The sequence below is a fragment of the Hypanus sabinus genome, unplaced genomic scaffold (assembly GCF_030144855.1).
Source record: "Hypanus sabinus isolate sHypSab1 unplaced genomic scaffold, sHypSab1.hap1 scaffold_491, whole genome shotgun sequence".
Lineage (NCBI taxonomy): Eukaryota > Metazoa > Chordata > Chondrichthyes > Myliobatiformes > Dasyatidae > Hypanus > Hypanus sabinus.
Window position 1 is genome coordinate 105,741 of NW_026781360.1, and position 22,595 is coordinate 128,335.

Sequence of the window (22,595 nt, forward strand, 5' to 3'; positions counted from 1 at the left end):
AGGAGTTTTAAGACCCGCTCCGTAGAAGGACCATGTGTTAACTTGCAGGATTATTTTGTTGGATTTTCAGCTCCATGCCCTGAAGGACTGATCTATATGCTGGAGATAGTGGATGAGTTCACCAAGTCGATAGAGGCTTTCCCAACTAGATAATGAAAACCGTTAACGTTACAGACAGGATTTTGTTTGGAGAGAGTTTTTTTTTTCCCGTTGGGCATTGCCAAGGATTCTAAAATCAGATCGTGATCCCCGCTACCCCGCAAAGTTGATACAAAATGTGATGGAACTCCTTGGGGAAAAAAAGAAGTTGGTATACCTTATTGACTACAATACAGTGGGATTGCTGAATGAATGAGCGGGACTTTAAAGACATTGCTAGCGAAAATAAAAGTGTTAGAATATCTGTTTGGGCCAGATTTATCACAGACCGAGTTTGGTGACATTGGAAAGGACAAATGCTAGCAGAAATTAATTGACTCTGTTAAGTAGGCCCATTATATCGCCGCCCATCAGAGGAGACGGAAGTAACAGCAGAGCAAAGCTTACTTTAAGGTGCGAACAGAACAGCGGGAGTCGGAAATCGGACAGAAGATTATATCGTCTTTCCATCAGCCGAGCCCCTTTACAGCTTCGCGATTTGTAGGGACATGTGATATCGCTGACAGAGCCAGTTCACCAATATATCGAATTCAGTCTGTTCCAAACAAGTTGGACTGGTATCATATTAACCAATTCAAACCCCTTGGGAGATAGTCAATGTCATCTGGTAGCTCCGTTCTAGACAGCATCTGGTCAAAGGGATGCTCTGGACCGATATGAGATCATACTCTTAGATTCACGTTTCAGGCAATCGGCGGTAATGTGGATGAAGAGCAGTTGTCCACTAAGTGAGTTGGTCAACCACTTCCGGTTTGTACCCGGAGGAGAAGGATTGTTCACATGTTTGCACTCGCCCGAGTCAAAGCCGGGAAAATGGAAGAGAGAAACAGATGGGAGAACGTGTTTATTACGTGGTCTTCTGCAAATAAAGTGGGGGTTAATGGATCTGGTATAAATGCATTTTAATAAGGCTTTGTTTAACCATGGTAGGACCATTCATGATGTCAGCAGGTTTGGTATCCAGGGATAGTTGGCTGTTGTATTCAGAAATGACGCCCACAGAAGCAGCGGATAGTTGTGGATGGAGCGTTTTCTCCCCGGATGTCGGTGACCAGTGGAGTCCTGCAGACATCAGATCGGAGAGCACCGGATTTTATGTTTTTCTGAACGACTTGGAAGTTGGTAGATTTATGGATAGTATGGAAGATAGTCAGAGTTTACAACAGGACAGTGACAGGACGCAGAGCAGCGCTGAGAAGTTAACGATGAAGTTCACCTGGACTGTTAAGGAGTGATTCACTTTGAAAGGATGAATTTGAAGGCAAAGACGTGATGCTTTCTCTATTCAACCGAGGGCCGCACTTTAATATGAGTTCTACAATGGAAACATTCTCCAATAAGTCGAGGCCCGCTCATCGGAACGAGAACCACAATCGGCACGGAGAGATGAACTGCAGGAGCAGAGGGAAGTGTGATTGACAGGTGAGCTTGAATACATCCGCTGTTCTGCAGATACTCATAGTGACGCTCGAAAGGCAAAATACCTGACAGTAAATCAGGAGAGAAAAAAAAAATACAACTTCGTGGCAAGTAATAGAACAGCCTGAAAATCCGGGGATTTTATTGCTGCTTTTGTTCAGACAGAGAATGGATGGAGAAATTGTGGAGAAGTTCTCCCACGTTTGTGAATATCTTTAAAGGTAAATAGACTGCATGGCCCGACATGGGTGTGGGGTGGTCAGATCATTCACTGGCAGAGTTCAGGTTCCTGCCAAACGGCTCATGTGTGCGCTGTGAAGCATTGTTCTTCAAACTATCCGCAACCCTCGCTAATTTCTCAAAGTCACGTTCCCTTTCGATCACAGGTCTCTGGAATATAGCTCTGGATCTTTTAAGTTGTTTCGAGGTAGATGAGTGCAGTGTATTTTATTGTAAGACATCTCAGCTGGCACTGTGATTTCCACCACTCAAACCACCAGGAATGAATGGAACGAATGAAAGGAAAGATGAATTAAGGTTCCCCTTTAATAAAGAAGTGTTCTCCATTTCCCCTGCCAGAACAAATTCCTTCCCTCAATTTCAGAAGCGAATGTGCACGGTCAAATATTACAAAATAAATCGACTTCAAGTTGAATGCCAACTCTAAAAGTAACACAGATATAGCTGCAACAAGGTATCATGGAAAATAGCGTGGAAAAAATGAACATCATCTTTTGTTTTAAGGTAAACAGATTGCAATATCCCTCGAGGAATCAAATTCATTACACAGGAACAGTGAGTAAAAATAATTTAACGTACATGCTTGTGCAGTTGGTTTTCACTAATATGACTAATTGCCTCAGTGGAATTGCTCTCTCCTCAATAAAAGTCTGCTTAAACTGAAAACCAGTCCATCTGAGCAGCTGAAACGTCCCGTACAACTGAACGCTGTTTCTGAGGGAATATGGGGTATGCGGTGATTTACCACATCGCGGCAATTTTCTATCCGACACTTGTAGCGGTTGGTGTCCCCGGTAAGATGCCGGAGCTGCTCACTTTATGTATGGTGCCGTCGTTACTCCACTGCGGTATCCGCACTGTTACTGAGCACAGATGCTACCGTCGGCTGAAACGTGTTTCCAGAATGGAGGATTCAGGCATCTGATTGTTTTATTTTCATTTCATTTCATTTTCCATACTTTGAGCGAAGTTAATTTTACTGCAAACAATCCTGTCAGCTCTTTCACCTTTAATAATGGAAATGGAGTTGTTTACAGGAGCGATCGAGTGTTCTCCCGTACGTGAGTTATAGAACTCAGATGCCTCGCTCTAAACTGTCGGAAGGTCGCCAATAGAATGCATCACTCATTACCTGGTTGGAATTGACAACAGCGGATGTGATGGTGGTTATCGATGTAGCTTTAGTGCAACAGAATAACAATTCTACATTTATTCTGATTATATTTCTATTATTTTCCAATTTTCTGCAGTTAATTTGACGGCGATTACGATCCTATATCGGGGAAAATGCGGACTCTCCAAATGCATCACCCGTTACCTGGTTGGAATGGCGACAGCGGATCTGATGGTGGTTATCGTTGTTGCTTTAGTGGATCAGACCAACAATATCTACATTTATTCCAGATCCCTGCTCATCACTCCTGTATGCGCTCTGACACTTGTATTCGTGATGGTAACGAGGGACTGTTCTGTTTGGTTCACGGTCGGTTTTACCTTCGATCGTTTCATCGCAATATGTTGCCGAAAGCTGCGGGAGCGATACTGCACCGAGAGAACAGCAACGGTAGTTATCGTGACCGTGGTTATCGTGAGCTGCGGGAGATGTGCCCCGTTATACTTTGCCATTGAACCTTACGTCATCATTGACAACACGCCGTGGCGGTGCACCGGCACATATGAATACACTACTTCACCCGTGTGGAGAGGATACGAATTACTACTCAGTATTTTAACACCATTACTACCAATCGGCTTAATCCTGGTATTTAACGGGTTAACCGTAAGTCATATCATTGTGGCAAATAGAGTCCGCAGAAGGCTTCGGCACAGCAGCGACAATCAGAAAGATGCCGAGGTGGAAAAGCGCAGAAAATCGATGATTTTGCTGTTTTCTATATCAGCTAATTTCATATTATTGTGGATGCCCTCTGTAGCCCATTCTCTGAAATGGCAAGTGCAAAACTATTTTTACGAGGACAGATATTTGAGTTCCCCGGTATACATTCTACAACAATTTGGGTTCATATTGCAAATTCTCAGCATGTGTACCAATACTTGTATCTATACACTGACACAGAGGAAATTCAGAGAGGAGCTGAGGAATGGAATGAAATATGTGTTTACATTAAATGGCCATCTGTGTAGATAACGCCCGTGTCTAATGGCAAATCAGCGGAGTTTTCAAATAAAGCCGTTTTACAATGAGCAGGTTTGGGAAATTTGTCATTAATTCAGACAATCATATGCCTGGTCATCCGGAAATTGCAGAATTGGCGGCAGATTGCTGACTTCATACAGTTCAGGCAGGTAGCAATACAAACGTTCAATGCTGCTGGTGTGAGTGTTAAATTGTTTGAAGTATGTTCCAAACTATCACAGACACTCGACTGTGACAAGCTGCAGGAATTTCCCGGTTTTAGATGTTGAAAAATGGACAGGGTCGGGTAACAGAGAGTGAAGGGAGCGCGACGGGAAACCAGGGATGGTATCGATGCTGCAAAGAGGGAGGACAACATGGAGTGTTCGTTTGGTAATAGACTGTGAGACGAACTGAGATACATGAGGGGAGAGAACACCCCATCTGGAGTATTCTGTACAGCCGCCCATCAGATTAACAAAATAAAAGCAACGGGAACAGTGAGGAACCGATCGGGAAGTGGATCTTTGACATGTGCCATGTTATTGACACGGGCAAGTGAAATTTACACAATATTCTTTGGCATCTTGCCAGGTTAATAGTGTTAGGTATGGCATACTTTCTCAGTAGTGTCCAGGAAGTTTTCATGTCACTATCTGAAGACAGGCGGGCTAGCGAAGAGTCCATACCGCACCTAATATTAGAAAAGGAAACGGGTCCGGTGACAGATCTCTCCGCGGGTCAGAACGACAGGGCAGTACTCCCCGACATTTACCTTGCACAGGGGTAGGACCAGGGAGCATGGAATTTGGGGTCTGCGATGTATGTTGCTACCTGGCAGGAACTTGGGAACGTACATTGGGATATGATGTAGTCAGGGAAATGCGCAAAAGATATGTGGGGATTGTTTAGGGTGCACTGACATGGGGTTCAGTAAGGGCTTGTCTCATTGATGCAGGGAAAGGATGATAGCGTAAAGTAACTCCGGCTGACAACAAAGTTGGAACAGCTCGCAAGAGGAAGAAAGAAAGAAACTTAAGGTTTAGGAAGAAAAGATCGGTCGGGTTATGGCGAGTCACAATGCAGACAGGAAAGAATTTAACAATGGATTTAGAAGAGGTAGAAGGGAACCTGAGAACCCTTGGCGAGTTGCACTGTGATGAACAGGAGGATGGCTGGAGAGAGTGTGGGCAGATCAGATGAAAACTTGTGTCTACAGTCCATGAAAGCAGTGAAGCTCCTCACTGAATACATTGATGAATGTGAACACAGCGTAAAAATGCAGATATGGTCGAACATGCCGACACTGAGATAAAAGATGCGCTGGAAACTTGGAAAACGTGATGAGTAATGACTCCCCGATACCTGAAGGGATATAGTTCACGTAATTTTGGAAGGCGAGCTCAGATATTGCTGCACATTTGGACAAGATATTTGTGTCTTCGCTGGCCATGGAAGTAGAACTAGAAGACTGGGAGACGGCAAATGTAATTCCTCTGTTCACGAAAGATAATAGGTATACTCGTTAGAATTAGAGACCAGCGACTATTATGTCAGTAGTGGGTAAACTATTGGAGAAGACTATAGTGGAGGGCATTTATGGGCATTTGGAGAAACGTAGTCCAGCTACAGAGAGTCAACATGGCTCTTTGAGGGGCATATTGCCCTTTATTAACCAGATTGTATTATTTGTAGCAGTGAAAAAAAGAAACAGATGAATCAGAACATTCGATGTGGATGCATTAATTTTGATAAGGCTTTCGATCCGTTCTCAATAGTAGAATCATTCAGCTAAGTCAGGAGGCATGGGATCTGGAGAAATCTGGCTGCGTTGATTCAGAATTGGATGATGTAGTAGATAGAGTGATTTCGGGCTGGAAGACAGCGGGCACCCGTGTTCCGGAAGGAGGTTCGAAATGTTGGTACAACTTATAACTATATTTGAACTCTGTAGATACCGAGTTAAATAATCGATTTAATCTGACCACCCAGCGGCAGGTGGATAATTTCTGGAATTAGGGCTGACGACGTAAGCAAATCGCTAAAGTATTGACTGCACCACCACGTTGTCTAAACTTTTGCCCCTTAACTCTCAACTCATGTCCTCTTGTTTGAATCTCCCCTACTCTCAATGGAAAAAGCCTATCCACATCACTCTATCTATCCCCCTCATAACTTTAAATACCTCTATCAGGTACCCCCTCAACCTTCTGCGCTGCAAAGAATAAAGACCTAACTTGTTCAATCTTTCCCTGTAACTCAGGTTCTGAAACCCAGGTAACATTCTAGTAAATCTTCTCTGTACTCTCTCTATTTTGTTGACATCTTTCCTATAATTCAGTGACCAGAACTGTACTCCAAAACTCCAAATTCGTCCTTACCAATGCCTTGGTACAATTTTAACATTACATCCCAACTCCTGTACTCAATGCTCTGATTTATAAAGGTCAGCATACCAAAAACTTTTTTCACCACCCTATCCACATGAGATTCCACCTTCAGGGAACTATGCGCCATTATTCCTAGATCACACTGTTCTACTGCATTCCTCAATAGCCTACCATTTACCATGTATGTCCTATTTTGATTAGTCCTACCAAAATGTAGTACCTCACACTTATCAGCATTAAACTCCATCTACCATCTTTCAGCCCACTCTTCTAACTGGCCTAAATCTCTCTGCAAGCTTTGAAAACCTTCTTCATTCTCCACAACGCTACCTATCTTAGTATCATCTGCATATTTACTAACCCAATTTACCACCCCATCATCCAGATCATTAATGTATATGACAAACAACAATGGAGCCAGTACCGATCCCTGAGTCACACCACTAGTCACCGGCCTCCAACCTGACTTGTGAATCCATCTTACTACTCTAAAATTAATACCTAACGATGGAGCCTTGCTAAATAACCATCCGTGTGGAACCTTGTCAAATGCTTTGTGATTAATTCATCTCGATGCACAGAGGTATCAGATCTGTCTCTTTGTTGTCCACTTGAACTAGAAAACCTATCAGTCAAATGCAATCCATTTCATCAGCTGAGGGAGTTTTTCCCCTGTCACAGGGAACGACACTCTGCATAAATGGTTTACACATTTCACTGCAAACTCAGGATGGGCTGAGACTGTCACTTTCACGTGAATGGTTTCAGCTCGTCATGTTGTCAGATATTCCTGGTATTCGTCGCAGTGTTGGCTTATAATTACTGATCACATCCAGAGACTCCAAACAGAACACAACCTAGTCGCGGTGTGAAGGCTTGCCTGGCTCAGTAACCTGGAGAGAGAAGCTGGCTGGAGTCAGGAGTTGATGCTTTGGCTCTTGGTAGGGTCACTCATGCCAAACAAGTCAAATGGTGGAGGACAGACTGAGAGTGTTCACCGCTCCCACAATTTCGAGGGTTCAGCTCAGAGATATCAAGCTGAACTGGTCAACGAAAACTTTAGGCAAACGGAAGTGAAAAGTCCGTCTACATATGTACCTATCTGTATTTCTGAATCGCTAAGCGGGACTTGGCAGGCAATTGTGAAAACCGAGAGGAGGCTACTGACACGATGAATGAATCCCTGAACATCGCCGACTGACAGAAATAGAGGATCTTCATTGCTGCCCCGAAAAGTCAGCGGCGAGTCTGGCAGTAAGTTATGAAATTAGTCAGCTCCGCCCTGGGGACAGGCCTCCGTTGTGTCCAGGACATCTTCATGCAGCGGTGACACAGAAAGGCGGCGACCGTCATTAAGGAATTCATCACCCAGGAAATTGTTCACTGTCTACAGAATGGAGCAGCGAGTGTCATACCTCTTCTCACTGTTACCATCAGGAAGGAGGTGCAGAAGCCTAAATCCACACACTCAGCGAATCAGGAACCAATTCTTCCCCTCCGTCATCCAATGTCTAAATGAACATTGAACCTAAGAACACTGCATCACACTTTTACCTCTTTTGCTCTATTTTTAATTTAACAATTACTCTAAATGGATGTTTGATTGATTTTCATTTCTAGATGTTTCATGCATTGATTGTACTGCTGCCGCTAGTTTAACAGATTTCTCGACATCTGTCCGAGATATTAAACCAGAATCTGATTGTGATTCTGAAGTAAGTCACATCCATAGGACAGATGTTGGTGAAGATCGGAACTGAGACTCTCAATCCGGATCAGCAGAAAATGAGTTCAGTGGGAAGATTCCAGCTCTCGAAATCCCAAGCGTTTGGCACAACAATGTGACCGGAGTGAGAGGTTTCGCTTGTCACCTAATTTCTGCCCGCACCGATTCGCAACCCTATGAAATGTATAAGCCGATGTTGTATGCAAGTTAGAGGCACTTGTGTCCTGGTCGGAAAAAGTGAAGTGGTTAAACTATATAAGTTCACTCGCCAGTTTCTCGTTCTTCCATATTAATGTCTACAGCGCTCATCAACATGCTTTCATCATCATCGCTTTCCAAAGACTGCTGCGCTGTTTCCATTTTACACGGATTTCCACAACAGAGTGTAACAGCAACACGGTCTCCCAACTCCTACACTGACCTCCTGAGGCCAGGGCGCCGAACACCTTTCTCACAGTCTCTCTGCATATGAGACGGGTTTCAGCAAAATATGCACTTCTAGGACTCTCTTTCTCCCTGCTGGTTTGCACTCCCCGGTGCTCTATCATTCCTAGAATAAATACTCAGCTGGTTTGACATTCCAAAATGTGAAACCTCAAACTTATCTGCCTTGAAAACTATTTCCTATTCCTTCTTCAGTATTCCTGTTTGATATAGCCAATTATCTCGAGCGTCAATGCAAAAGTCGTGAAGCAAATCCCTGATAATGTCCAATAACGGGGCTCGTCCGGGATTTGAACCCGGGACCTCTCGCTTGTGCTTTTCCGAAGCGAGAATCAGATCACTCGAGACCAACGAGCCCGCATTCGCAGATTGCGTCACAATTGAACTGCGAAGCTACTTAAAGTTAATTAGTGTATCACCCATTGTCCTCTCCGTGTTTGAGAAGAGAGCCTGATGTCGAAATATGTTGGGCCCGTATTGCTTTGAGATTACAAGAGTATTTGTTACTTGATTCAGTCAAAAAAAGAATATAACGGACCCTGATGTAGAGCAGATCAGAATGCGTTTGCCAATGGAAAGGACCCAAACAGGGGACGCTTGTTTAAAACTCAGTTCCGAGCATACTTTTCTTGCATTGGGTGATGCCTCTGAGCAATTCCCTGCCCCGGTGAATAATTGGCATGATTTCAGGTGGGTGTACAGAAGCATTTGTTTCATGAACAGCGGAGACGTTTGATAACTAAGAACTTTATTCAGGACGAATTTTCACACGTCGATGCTGCCCGGCCTGCTGAGTTCCTCCAGCCTGTTGGAATGCAGAACATTGAATAACCGACGAGGCGGTGGTGAGGTTAAAGCGATGTACTGGTCACCTATTCTGTTTTGTAAACGTGCGTCCGAATCCCGTCCTTGACCTTGCCCGTTTGTTTTGTGGCACCATCAGCTGCACTTTCACATAAACCGCTTCAAAGTGATCATTCAAGTTCAGCTTCAAATTCAATGTTATTAAACCGTAAACAGGCAAACAGCTAGACGAACGTTTTTCTGGGTCTAAGCAGGGAAACACAAAACCTACATCACATACAACACATAAAATTATGTTAACACAATAACATTACCAGATATTAAATATATATTCGGGAGGTATACTGTACAAGTTGACATTAAGTGCGTATCCAGTACAGCATATAGTTAAACATATGTGAATAATGCTACAGACGTTGCCATAAATAATGTTTAATGGATGCTAACTGGCTGGTCAGAAGTCTCACAGGGCGAAGAAGATGTTACCCAGCCGAACAAATCTTGTTCCTAGCCCGTGGTACGTTCTGCCTGACGGTATGAAGTCGGAGACATTGTGGAACAGTAGGACGAATGCGAGTTGTTTTTGATATTGACGGAGAGCCCCTGATGAATTCCTCAGCCGTTCTCACAATCCATTAAAATCTCCGGGACAAAATTGATCAACGTTTTCCCTCCCTTTCAACACAAGTGTCCGACTGAGTGCGGTCCGTTTCACTGGATCTTCTGCTCAGCCTGAGAACTTGACTTTGATGGAAGAAGAAGAGTAAGCTGCCGTCCTATCCCGCAATCAAGGTGAGATTTATTGACCCGTCGTGGGCAATTTCTGGATTTCCGCGAACTTCTGCCATTCATAAGATAGCAATGGACATTTTGCTGCAGATGTTTTCTGACATGCGTGAGCAGTGTTCCTCCTGTTTAACAAGCATCGAGAGCAAGGATGACGTCAGACATTGAAAGCTACCGAATGCAGACAGGACCAGACACGGTGGAAGTGGAGATGAGTTTCCTACGGTGGGGATATCCAGAAGTAGCGGGCACAGCCTCAGAACTGAGGGGGCGACCATCTAGAACCGCAGTAAGGAGGATGTATTTCATTAGCCAGAGAGTAGTGATTGTCACACTCGGTCTGTGGGTATTTTTAAAGCACAAGTTGAGAGCTTCCTGATTGGTCAGGGTATTAAATAATGTGGCGAAAAAATAGGTGTATGGTGTTGAGAAGGATCCAGAATTAGCCAGAATCGAATGGTAGAGCAGATTCGATGGGCTGAATGGCCTTCTTCTCCTCCTATGTCCTATAGCAGGCGTGGGCGCTTTATCGGTTTAAGACTCTGGTACAGGATCACACAAACAACATATACTTTTTGATGTGTTTTATTGCCACTCAAACGGAACAGGTGACTAACAGTAGAGCATCGGTCTGTGATGACAAAGGCCACGGAGCTAAGCAATGGACAAGATCAACAATAACAATCATGAAACCGAGAGGCGATCCTGAGGGTGTTTCACAACAACTTTCACTGACAGCTCGCATCGTCATTTCTTCATCTTCGAGATTTTGTAATTTCGTGTCAAACTATCCATCCCTCATTACAATTGGGATTGTAGTCGAATGACATCATGTTTATTTTTCTCCCAGCGGTTGTAAGACAGTCAGCCTTGCGGAGTATTGAGTATTCAGTGTGCTGGATAGAGTATAAATGAATAACCGTGGAGATTCATCAGCTCAAGGTTTCTTCAGTGTGATCGCAGGCAGCTAGAAGACAGTCTGAATCTCACACAGCATGCTCGAAACGTTTTACCGTGTGAGAAAGACATATTACTTGATCATTGCCGTTATCGGTGTTTCCGGTAAGAATATCGGCGAGCTATCATTTGCAGTCTTATGTGCGCGGTCTGTGGTCTCATTCAGTTACCGACAGCGTTGTGATGTCGCTGTATCGGTGCAAACATTGTGTCAAAACTCTGTGCTTTTTCAGAAGCTCCCTTGTCAGCTGAAAATGAACCGACTATTGACACAGATGTGGAGAGGAAGTTCGGTGAGATGGACTCATTTTATGGATTCAGAGCAGGCAGTTTCGATTTGTGATCAAATCAAGACGTACAAAAAAGCTGGATGAACTCAGCAGTTCGGGCAGCGTCCGTTGAAAGAAGCAGTCAACGTTTCGGGTCCTGACGAAGGGTTTCGACCCGAAACGTTGACTGCTTCTTTCAACGGACGCTGCCCGACCTGCTGAGTTCATCCAGCTTGTTTGTACGTCTAGTTTTGATTTATCAATGCAAAGCCGCTGTCGGAGTAAACTGCCGTCATTCACTGCGCCCGGCACCTTTACCGGGTACTTGGTTTTATCCGTCTCAATGTTGATACATGTTTGAAATTTAAAGGTTTTGCGCGGTGTTTTCAGAAACTGCTGCGAGCTCGAAGGGAAAGCGAGCAGCGAAACCCCGGAGAGATCCCGCGGAGAGCGGTAGACATCACTTCCGAGTGAGAATCCGAAGCATCGGGAGCTTTCAACAGTCATATCGGGTGTGTGTGTGTTTTAGTGTACCGGGGATTGTTTCCACGCTCTGTTATCCGTCAAGCGAAGCAAGAAGAAAGAGTCAACCCGGCAGTGTCCGTGACAGGTCAGACCGGGTAACGGCGATACTCCGCTCTCGAAAAAAAAGCTTGGAAGCATTTAACAAAATGCTGCAGGGATTCGGAGCAACCCCTAAAAGTGACAAATGTTTTTGAAGTATCTACATTGACTTCCCTTTGAAAATTAGATGGTTTAATCACTAACCTGCAGAATATCTATAAATTCAGCGGGTCAGGCAAAATCTTTAAAAGTGAAAAATGAGACTTTCTGTTACGATCCGTTGACACAGTGTGAAGGAGCTACGAAGGGAAGTTATTGCAGAATGCAAACGAAGCGAGAATAAGACATGAAAATGCAGGAAATAAAATTGCTTTCAACAACGAACTTTGGAAGTGGACAGAGACGGAGGGAGCAGACCTTCGATCTATATGGAGTTTGCCGGAACATAAGTGACGGGAACTCGGCAAGCAGTATCGCTGAGACAGTTGCTGGGGAATCTTGGCCTTACACGCTAGTCGGGAACCTTCTGGTGTGAAATTTATACTGATTTTTTCATAGCGCCTTTGGCCATTAGATGACAATGTCTCCTTCTCAAACAGCGTTCCTCTTCCAGTCCCGCGTTCTGTACCCGTTCACCAGCATTCACGCGCCTTGGGCATCGGTCCTTCCGCTTTACACTTGTCAACCTCCAGTAGTGAGTTCTCAGCAAAGTTTGATTGTGCTCAATTTCCAGTTTATCACTGTCCTGAGACCCACGGAGCGGCGAGACTGTAATTCACTCTCTATTTCTGCTTTCCCCCCAGTGAACTTAGTAGCGATTGTGATCCTGTCCCGGGGAAAGTGCGGCCTCGCCACCTGCACCACTCGGTACCTGGTGGCCATGGCAACGGCGGATCTAATAACCATTATCTTTCGGGTCGTTTTGTGGCGAATCAGTTATTATTAATTCCCCGGGACATTCCTGGATATCACTCCCGTATGCAGTGTGATCTCTGTCCTGGGATTTTCAGCCACAGACTGTTCTGTCTGGTTCACCGTCAATTTTACGTTTGATCGGTTTGTCGCCATTTGTTGCCAGAAGCTGAAAACAAAATATTGCACCGGGAAAACTGCGGCTGTGGTTCTGGCAACAACCGGCGTTCTGCTCTGTTTTAATAATGTGCCCAGATTCTTTACATACCATCCTGCGAAAGTCATTGACAATATACCTTGGGACTGTATTCCAAAGCCCGGCACCTATACGGATCCCGGGTGGTTGGGGTATGACTGGCTTACTACCGTCCTAACGCCATTACTCCCGTTCGTGTTAATATTCCTGTTCAACGCTCTGACAGTCAGACACATTTTAGTGACTAGTCGCGTCCGTCAGGGGCTGAGAGGTCAGAGCAAGGCGGAGAACCGCAGTGACCCGGAGATGGAGAGAAGGAGGAGGTCTGTGATCTTACTTCTCTCCATCTCCGGAAGCTTCATCATCCTGTGGTCGGTGCATGTGGCCGAATTCCTTTATTACATCACAGCAGGATTTAGTCAAAGAATTACAACGAATCAGAGTACATATTTCAACACCTCGGATACATGCTGATGATATTAAGTTGCTGCACAAACACGTTTATTTATGGGGTAACTCAGACCAAGTTCAGAGAGCAGTTCATCAGCGCAGCGAAATATACGCTCGCATCAATTATTCAACTAATTAATAAACAAAAAATCTAAATTCTTCTCAGAGGCGGTCTCCCCGATTTCAGTGTCGATACTACAGATCTATACCGGCTGGTGGCTACTGGCATCAGCGCTGGACTTCAGGGCGAGAAGTTCCGGTTCGAATCCGGCCGGCTACCTTGCACGCTCTCCGGAAATGCCTGGGTTGAGTGTCGAGCTGGCAAGTCGACCTCGTTAAAAAACAAACAAACAAACTAACTGAAGAGGGATAGGCTCTTCCAGGTTCCAGGTTTTCAGGCGGTCACCCGGTGAAAGCGACAGCGGTGAAAATAAAAGGAAGAGACACACAACACGGGAACAGACCCTTCAGAATCTATGCTTTATACTTTGCTTTATTGTCACCAGACAATTAATACTAGAGTGTACAATCATCATAGCGATATTTGTTTCTGCGCTTCGCGCTCCCTGAAGTACGGATCTGGAATCTGCGACCTCCACCTCGGAACAAAAATTAAACTCATACTACCTTTTATTTTTTATCTTTTCACTGTATTCCTTCTTTAGTCTCCACCGCTTCCCTTTGGGTAATAACAGAGCGGGTGAGGATCTGAGCATATTCAGGACCAAATCGGCAGGAATGCAACTCATTTGATAGTTTTGTCTTCTGCTCGGGAATGACACGAAAAAGAAAACAAACAGCCGAGATCTGCAGAAAACTTTACTCTTCTCCTTCGTATTAGATAAACTTGTTATGCAAAAAAAAAAATAAAACAGCTCCAGAAAAGTCGTGCAATTTGTTCACAATTGTATAAATTTCTCTGGATAATCCTAATGTTCTCTCTGCATTAAGGAAGGAATGAGTTACACTTCCTGATTTCTAAAAACAAACATCCGAGCAAACTGCAAATTAAATCTCCATTGCATTCACTCCAGCACAATCTCATTTTTATACTACTGCAAACAACAACAATAACAATGATGATGTTGATGATAATCTCTGTTCCGGGTCTCTTCCCATCTCCCTCGTCACTCAGACTTCGCTTCTCACTCCAAATCATTTTCCCCAACCCAGATCCCTCGACTCACCCAAGCATTCCTCCTCCTGGTCTGGTTCTACCTCTCCCCCTCGGTTTTTTCTTTCTACCTCATCTTCCTCGCGCCCCATCTCTCACTCCTTCTACCGCCAGTAACTCTCCTCGGCACTCCATTCTCTCTCTCTCAGAGCATTTCCGCTCCAGTCTTTCTTCCTCATGCTGCTCCCTCTCTCCCCCTCCCTCATCTATCTGCCCCACATACCCTTTCCGGCCACTCTCTCCACCGTCTCTTTCTCTGCCGCTGTTTCTCTCTCCCCGTCTCATCTTCCAGACACTATCTCGCCTCGGAGGTGCTCTCTCCCATTTTCTCTTACCCCTACCCTCTTTACCCCGCCCTTCCCGCTCCTCAGTCTCCTACCCTGTCATTCCATGTCCACTCGGCTCTCTCCATCGTCTCTCTCGTCAAGCCTCTCCCTGCCCTATTCTCTCTTATTCCATTTCTCTCTCTACCTTCCACTCTCTCACCATTTCTCTCTCATTCTCTCTCACCGCTTCTCTCCGCAGTCTCTCTTTCCCTGTCCATGCCCCTCCCCAGTCTCTCTTTACCCTGTACATGTCCCTCCCTAGTCTCTCTTTCCCCTGTTCATGTCCCTCCCAAGTCTCTCTTCTTCCAGTCTATCTCCCAGGCTCCCTCTCCAATCTCTCTTCAATCAGTCTATCTTGTCCAGTCTGTTTCTCCCAGACTGGTCCGCTCAATCTCTATGCCAGAAGTCTCTATCCCTGGTCTCTTTCTCCCTCTCTCCCAATGTCCCCCCCCCCCAATCGCCCTCGCCAGTCTCTCTGTTATCGAATCACTCTCTCCCCAGTCTCTATCTACCGATTCTCTCTCCCCAGTCTCTCGCCCTCTGTCACACGCCACACTCTCTCACTCCAGTCCATCTCCACCTAGTCTTTCTCTTCCCCAAGTTGTCTCCGTCTCTCTCCCCAGTCTCCCTGTTTCTCTCTCATACCGGTCCACTTTCTCCTCCAGTTCTCACACACAGTTTCTCCCGCCCCCCGCCGTTTTCCTCCCATAGGCCATCGGCTTCGTCTCCCTCTCAATTGTCTTCTCTCCTACGTCCCTCTCCCCTGTCCTTCTCTCCTCCCCAGACACCCTCGTCTCTGCACATTCTCCAGTCTCCCTTTATCCCCCATTACCACTCCCGTCTTCCACTGTCTCTCCCATCACTGTCGTTTTCCAATCCCGCTACCTCTCCCCAACCCGGGATTCTCTCTCCCAGTCTCCCATCCTACCAACCCTCACCCCGTGTCTATCACCTCCGGATTATCTCCCCGCTATTCTCTTTCTCATTCATCCTCTCTCAAGTCCCCCAGTTTCTCTCTATACAGTCTGTCTTCCTCACGTCTGCCTCTCCCTCCCCGTCTCTTGCTTGTCTCTAGTCTCCCTCCTCGCAGGGGCTCTCATTCCACACTTTCATCCGCATTCTCACCCTCTCTCCCTCTCCTACCAGTCTATTTCTCTCCTCAGTCTTTTGACCCTTCAGACGTTTGTTCCCCGCCTAGTCTTCTCTCTCTCTCTCTCTCTCTCTCTCTCTCTCTCTCTCTCTCTCTCTCTCTCTCTCTCTCTCTCTCTCTCTCTCTCTCGCTCTCTCCACCCCCCCCCAAGGCTTTCTGTCTCCCGGTTTCTATTAGCCCATTCGTTCTCTCTCCTTCAACTCTCCCTCGCCCTGTTTCTCTCTCCTCGTCACTCTCCCTCCATGCGTATCCTTCTCTTGTCTCAGGCCCCGTACTTGTCACTCGCTGCTTCTCAACCTCTCCCTTTCTCCCGTCTTTCACCGTCTTTCTCCTTCCTACGCTTCTCTTTCGTTCCCCGTGCTTCTCCGCATACCTGCAAGACTCTCTTCCACTAGTCTCCCTTTTCTCCCAGTCTGTCTTTCCTCTGCCGCCTCTCTCACTATAACTCTTTCGCCCACTCCCACTCATTCCAACCAACCTTTCTCCTCCGTAGTCTTTCTAACCAGTGTCTGCTCCCTTGAAATTTATTTTCCCTCACGTCTCTAGTTCGTTCGCTTTTCCTTACCTCGCTGATCTTCCGTCTGTCTCTCGTTTATATCTCAGTTTCTCTACCCATCTCTCTCTTCCCCTTGTGTCTCCACTCCACTGTCCACTGTGCTCTCATTCTCCCGTCATTGCCTCCCCCACGTCCGGTTTTGCTCGGACTCCTTCCAAGGCTTGGAAAATGTTTAACACTGCGGATACTTGCTGATGGTATTAATTTGCTGATTAAACACGTTATGGGGTAACTCAGTCTAAATTCAGAGAGCAGTTCCCCAGCGCAGCGAGATATCCTGTCATGTCAACTAATTAATAACTAAAATGTCTAAATTCTTCTCAGTGGAGGGAGGATGTATTTTTCCACCTTGAGAGTGCAAAACCGGCGGTAATTGGAGAACGTGGCAGCGGGGAGAATAAAACTGGTTTGCAGCCCGACGGAGACACATCATGAGAACAGACCCCTCGGCGCCCGCACCCTGCGACCTTCACCTCCGACCAGTGATTAAATTCATCCTGCATCTTATTTTGATTTTTGACCATAACCCCGCTGTCGTCATCGCCGAACCAGGTTCAATAATAAATCCCGCCGTACGGTGTAAATACTCAGCGCTCAGGTGACGGACAAAGCCGGTGCTTCTCGCAGACGGAGAGGAAACGGAGCAGCTGCTGGAAATATGGCCGTCACAAGGAGAGCGGACGGAATTCACAGTGAGCACCCCGACGGTCAGATCGGGACTGGTCCGAGCTCGCAGTCAGTGGGCAGCTCCGCAATGAGATTTAGCTGTCTGCACCCTACATCGGATCCGTCAACACGCGATGAGCAGACAACATCCGCCTGTAAACAGACCAGAATTGTAACTGTCGAGCTTTGCAGTTTTCCAAATTTCCATCCGAGCAAAATACATGTTGAATCTCCTCTGCATTTACTCCAGTACAAACGCATGTATGTTAATAATTTTTCTTTTTTTTCTCACAGCTAAGACTGGTAAAACTCATTTTTCAATTGCTGGGAACTTTCCTACTATTCTAGTGATATTTAATGTTGTAGCCTTCTGGAGATTTACATAAATATTGCTGCATAGGAGTAATTATTGTTGCGCAGTGACTCTGGGATGAAACTACCATTGGAAATTACAATTGGGACATTATATACCCTTTTCATATACCATAGTCTTTCAATTTTATTTTTCAAGTCAGAATATTTTTGTTGTTTCTCAAGTACTGATTTCTGTCTATTATGTGTGTTTGGTATGACACACACATACCTGCAGATTTGTCTCTTGTTTTTTATTGGTTGACTATTAAGTAAATTGCTTTTGCTGTTTAATCCTGTAATGTTATATCCAGATGTGTCTGATGTATTGCCCTATCTCTAGGAATGGATTGGTCATAATAAAATTGTCGGACTCTAACTCTAAAACTCCCTCAGTATTCGATTTAGAGTAATGGATCGTATCTTTCATGAGTTTAAAATTTAAAGCATGATTTTGGTGACTATGCCTGCCACTTGATTGTGCCTGTGTGAGTAATCAGCTTGAGTTAAACTGTTTCAGGATACTGTAAAGTGTTGAATAATTTCTGGTTAATCTTAATTTCTGCCTTCATCGTCTTGTCTTTGTTCGTCTTTTATTGTGTGTTTTCGATATTTTCGTGTTACCCACCCGGTCCTATATTACCACAGAAGGAATGGAACTCCCCCAACACTGTGTCTGAATGTGAACAGCTCCCCGAGCATCTTCTTCTCCACCGCGCAGTCTACCACTTCGTCCCTCCCTTCTTCCTCACCATCACCATTCTCTCACCCTCTCTAATAGTTCAGCACCCCCCCCTCTCCCTCAGCCTCTTTCCTCCGTCCTCACCTTCCCCTTTCCCGTGTCTTATTCCTCTCTCCACACTTGCCTTCAATCTCACTTTGCTTCTATATATAGTGGCGTGCAAAAGTTTGGACACCCGTAGTCAAAATTCCTTTTACTGTGAATATCTAAGCGAGTCGAAGCTGACCTGATTTCCAAAAGGCATAATGTTAAAGATTACACATTTCTTTAATATATTAAGAAAGATTACATTTTATTTTCATCTTTTACAGTTTGAAAATAACAAAAAAGGAAAAAGGGCCCGAAGCAAAAGTTTGGACACCCAGCATGGCAGTACTTGGTAACACCTTCTTTGTCAAGTATCACAGCTTGTCGACGCTTTCTGCAGGCAGCTAATAGTCTTTCAATTCTTGGTTGATGGAATTTTGCCGACTCTTCCTTGCAAAAGGCTTCGTGTTCTGTGAGATTCTGGGGTCGCGTTGCTCTTTTGAAGTCCAGCCCCAGATGTTCGAAGATGTTTAGGTCGGGGGACTGTGAGGACCATGTCAAAATCTTCAGCTTGCGCCTCTTGAGGTAGTCCATTGTGGATTTTGAAGTGGGCATAGGATCATTATCCTGTTGTAGAAGCCATCCTCTTTTCATCTTCAGCTTTTTTACAGACGGCGTAATGTTTGCTTCCTAAATTTGCTGGTATTTAATTGAATTCATTCTTCCTTCCACCAGTGAATTGTTTCCCGTGACGCTGCCTGCAACACAAGCCTAAAGCATGATCGATCCACCCCGTGTTTAAGAAATTCTGCACCTTTTTTCTCCAAACATACCTTTGCTCATTGAGGCCACAAAAAATCTGCTTTAACTTCATCAGTCCACAGGACTTGTTTCCAAAATGCTTCAAGCTTGTTTAGATGTTCCTTTGCAAACTTCTGATGCTGAATTTTGTGGTGAGGACGCAGGAAAAGTTTTCTTCTGACGACTCTTCCATGAAGGTCATATTTGTGCAGTTGTCGCTGCACAGTAGACCAGTGCACCACCACTCCAGAGTCCGCTAAATGCAGGAGGGGGCGGGACACTCTCCCACTTCCAGTCCACCGCAATCGTAGCTGGTGGGGTTTCGCTCCCCGGAGAATGTGGTGCTGCTGCTCGCTTCGGATTTCGGGGCCATACCAAACTTCCTCAACAGTCTGAGGTGAAAGAGGCGCTGTTGTGCCTTTTTCACTTCACAGCTGGTCTGTACAGGCCACGTGAGGTCCTCGGTGATGTGGATGGCAGGAACTTAAAGTTGTTTACCCTCTCAAGCGCAGATCCATTGATGTCAATAGGGGTTCGCCCATCCCCATTCCTCCTGTAATCAACAACCAGACCTTTGTTTTTGCGACATTGAGGGAAAGATTGTTTACTTGACACCATTGCGTCAGGGAGATAATTTCTTCCCTGTAGGCCACTTCGTTATTTTTTGATATTAGGCCTATCAATGTAGTGTCGTCGGCAAATTAAGTTAACAGATTGGAGCTGTAGGTGTCGATACAGTAATGGGTATACAGGGAGTAAAGGAGGGGACTCAGTTCATGGCCCTGAGTGGCTCCTGTGTTGAAAGTCAGACGGGTGGAGGTGAAGGAGCCCACTCTTACAACCTGCTGGCGATCTGAGAGGCAGGGTCAAGGACGAGCTCTCTGAGCTTCCTGTCGAGCCTGAGGGGAATTATGGTGTTGAATACTGAACTGTCGTCCAAGAATAGCATTCTCACGTAATCATCCTTCTTCCCCAGATGTGTAGGGACGGTGTGTGGACAGTAGCTATTGCGCCGTCTGTCGATCGGTTGTGTCGATAGGCAGATTACAAAGGATCCAGCACACTCCTTTTGTAAAAGGGTTACAACACTAATCACATAGGCCCGCGTCAGTCACCAAGTAATCTCAATGCCCCGCTGTGTCCCCACAATCTTGTGTCATTCCCCATACCCATCCCATTGCCCCAAACTCTGCCCACAACCGCGTGTCAGGGTCCAAATTAATCACTCTACCCGCTTGCGTCCCACAGCCCTGTGTCTGTTCCCGAAGTAATTAACTGTGTCAGTGGAAGTAGAATGATATTAAGCTGGAACATCGAAGCATAAAGCAGGAACGGATATGTCCTGGGAAATACACAACGGAAATGTGAAGGTATTTTACGCTGCAGTTACACGGGGTTCTGGATAGGTTAGCCCCATTCAGACAGGGAAAGGACTGCAGGGTGAAGGAACCATGGTTGACTAGAGATGTGAAACATCTGGTCAAGAGGAAGAGAGAAGCTTCAGGAAGCTGAGCTCAGGATTAGACAGCAAGGATCAGACATGACTCTAGATTTACGAAGCAGCCGGGGACAAACTGAAGAATGGAATTATGATAACTAGAAGGTCTACTGAGGGTCTGCAGTAACTTTAAAGAAAACCCAAGCCATTCTAGATGTCTGTGAGGAAAACGATGACTGGAATGAGTGTATGAACTGACGGGGATAGAAGATGAAACAAGCCCCTGAGTTCGGGAGAAGAAGGGCAGGTCCTGAATAAAGAGTTTAGTTCAGTATTTACCAGTGACAGGGAAGCTTGTGAGGAGAGCGGTAAACAGGCCGATGTGCGACAACATTCCGAGGTTAAGAAAGAGGATGTACTGGAACTTTAAAAAAACACATAGGTTAGATAAGTCCTCTTGTGCTGTCGGGAGAAACCCTGGGAGACTGCGGGAAGCGGTGAGTCCTGGTTCAGTGACGGGCAAATTATTGGAGAACATTCTTAGAAACAGGAGTTACGGGAATCTGGAGGAGTATTGCCTAATTTGGGATAGTCAGTGTGGCTTTGTGAGGGGCAAATCATGTCTCACGAGCCTGCTTCAATTTGTAAGGATGTGACGGTTAAATTTACGGTTAACCACAGTAGGACCTTTCAGAGCGTCAGAAGGCTTGGTATCCTGAGAAACTTGGCTTGTGGATTCAGGACTGACGCCCCAGAAGGCAGAGGATAGTTGTGGATGGAACATTTTCTCCCCGGATGCTGGTGCCAGTGGTGTCCTGCAGAGATTTGTTCTGAGACCCTTGGATATATCTGCTTTAAAAGCGATATGAATAAGGAAGTGGAATGATGGGTTATTGTATTTTCAATGATGTGGAAGTTGGTGGAATTATGGATAGTGTAGAAGGTAGTCACAGAACACAAGAGGACAGTGACAGGAGGCAGAGCAGCGCTGAAAAGTTACAGATGGAGTTCAACCCGGAAAGGTACGGAGTGATTCACTTTGGAAAGATTAATTTGAAGGCAGAGGTATCACTTGCTCGAGTCAACCGAGTACTGCACATTAGTACGAGTTCCACAATGGAAGCAGAGTGATGAGACTTTTTCCAGTGAGGCGAGGGCCGCTCATCGGTACGAGAACTACAATCGGCACGGAGCGAAAAAAAAACATAGGATAGATAAGTCCTCTTGTGTGGTCGCGAGTAACCCTGGGAGACTGCGGGAAGTGGTGAGTCCAAGTTCAGTGACGGGCAAATTATTGGAGAAAATTCTTAGAAACAGGATTTACGAGAATTTGGAGAAAGATTACCTAATTTGGGAGAGTCAACATGGCTTTGTGAGGGGCAGATCATGTCTCACGTGCCTGGTTCAATTCTGTGAGGATGTGACGGTTAACCATGGCAGGACCTTTCAGAAGGTTTGGTGTCCTGGGAAAGTTGGCTTGTGGATTCAGGACTGACACCCCAGAAGGCCGAGGGTAGTTGTGGATGGAACATTATCTCCCCGGATGCTGGTGCCGGTGGTGTCCAGCAGAGATCTGTTCTGAGAGCCCAGGATATTTGTGCTTTGAAATGATGTGAATAAATAAGTGGAAGGGTGGTTTATTGTATTTGCAATGATGTGGAGTTTGGTGGAATTAGGGATAGTATAGAAGGTAGTTAGAGTTTACAACAGGACAGTGACAGGACGCAGAGCAGCGCTGGGAAGTTACAGATGGATTTCAACCCGGAACGTTAGGGAGTGATTCACTTTGGAAGGATGGATTTGAAGGCTGAGGTGATACTTTCTCGAGTCAACCGAGGGCCGCACATTAGTCCGAGTTCTACAATGGAAACGGAGTGATGAGACTTTCTCAAATAAGCCGAGACCCGCTCA